The 1,646-nt window shown below is 57.2% G+C and overlaps 1 protein-coding gene across 1 annotated transcript in view; it reads right to left on the minus strand.

Moving 5' to 3' along the window:
* fanca (FA complementation group A) overlaps window positions 1-1,646 on the minus strand; it is a 109,478-nt gene that overhangs the window by 71,522 nt on the left and 36,310 nt on the right. The window lies entirely within an intron of this gene.

Below are 1,646 nucleotides of genomic sequence, written 5' to 3' on the forward strand. Positions count from 1 at the left end.
GTGCGAGGTAGACAAGTTCCGACTGGATATAGTCGGACTTGCCTCAACACATAGCCTGGGTTCTGGTACCAGTTTTCTCGAGAGGGGTTGGACTCTCTTCCACTCTGGAGTTGCTCACGGTGAGAGGCGCAGAGCAGGCGTGGGTGTACTCATTACCCCCGGCTCAGTGCCTGTACATTGGGGTTCTCACCGGTAGACGAGAGCGTTGCTTCCCTCCGCCTTCGGGTGGGGGGACGGGTCCTGACCGTTGTTTGTGCATATGCACCAAACAGCAGTTCGGCGTACCCACCCTTTTTAGAGTCATTGGGGGGTGTGCTGGAGAGTATTCCGGCTGGGGACTCCCTTGTTCTGCTGGGGGACTTCAATGCTCACGTGGGCAATGACAGTGAGACCTGGAGGGGCGTGATTGGGAGGAACAGCCCCCCCGATCAGAACTCGAGTGGTGTTCGGTTATTGGACTTCTGTGGTCGTCACGGATTGTCCATAACGAACACCTTGTTCAAACATAAGGGTGTCCACATGTGCACTTGGCACCAGGACACTCTAGGCTGCAGTTCGATGATTGACTTTGTGGTCGTATCATCGGATTCGCGGCCGCATGTTTTGGACACTCGGGTGAAGAGAGGGGCAGAGCTGTCAACTGATCACCACCTGGTGGTGAGTAGGCTCCGATGGTGGGGGAAGATGCCGGTCCGTCCTGGCAGACCCAAACGTATTGTGAGGGTTTGTTGGGAGCGTCTGGTGGAATCCCCTGTCAGAAAGACTTTCAACTCCCACCTTCGGCAGAGCTTTTCCCATGTCCCGGGGGATGCGGGGGACATTGAGTCCGAATGGACCATGTTCCGCGCCTCTATTGTTGAGGCGGCCAATTTGAGTTGTGGCCGTAAGGTGGTTCGTGCCTGTCATGGCGGCAACCCCCGTACTCGCTGGTGGACACCAGCAGTAAGGGATGCCGTCAAGCTGAAGAAGGAGTCCTATTGGGCCTTTATGGCCTGTGGGACCCCAGAAGCAGCTGACGGGTATCAACTGGCTAAGCGGAACGCAGCTTCGGTGGTCGCCGAGGCAAAAACCCGGGCGTAGGAAGAGTTCGGTGAGGCCATGGAAGCCGACTTCTGGACGGCTTCAAGGAAATTCTGGTCCACCATCCAATGTCTCAAGAGGGGGAAGCAGTGCACCACTAACACTGTGTACAGTGGGGATGGAGCGCTGCTGACTTCGACTCGGGACGTTGTGAACCGGTGGGCAGAATACTTCGAAGACCTCCTCAACTAAACCAACACGACTTCCTTGGAGGAAGCGGAGTCTGGGGACCCTGAGGTGGGCTCTCCTATCTCTGTGGTTGAAGTCACCGATGTGGTTAAAAAGCTCCTCGGTGGCAAGGCCCCAGGGGTGGATGAGATCCGCCCGGAGTTCCTCAAGGCTCTGGATGCTGTGGGGCTGTCCTGGCTGACACGCCTCTGCAGCATCGCGTGGTCATCGGGGAGAGTGCCTCTGGATTGGCAGACCGGGGTGGTGGTCCCTCTTTTTAAAAAGGGGGACCGGAGGGTGTGTTCCAACTACAGAGGGATCACACTCCTCAGCCTCCCTGGTAAGGTCTATTCAGGGGTGCTGGAGAGGAGGGTCCGTCGGGAAGTCGAGCCTCAGAT

This window comes from Hippocampus comes, unplaced genomic scaffold, assembly GCF_001891065.2.
Source record: "Hippocampus comes isolate QL1 unplaced genomic scaffold, H_comes_QL1_v1.1 scaffold180, whole genome shotgun sequence".
Classification (NCBI taxonomy): Eukaryota; Metazoa; Chordata; class Actinopteri; order Syngnathiformes; family Syngnathidae; genus Hippocampus; species Hippocampus comes.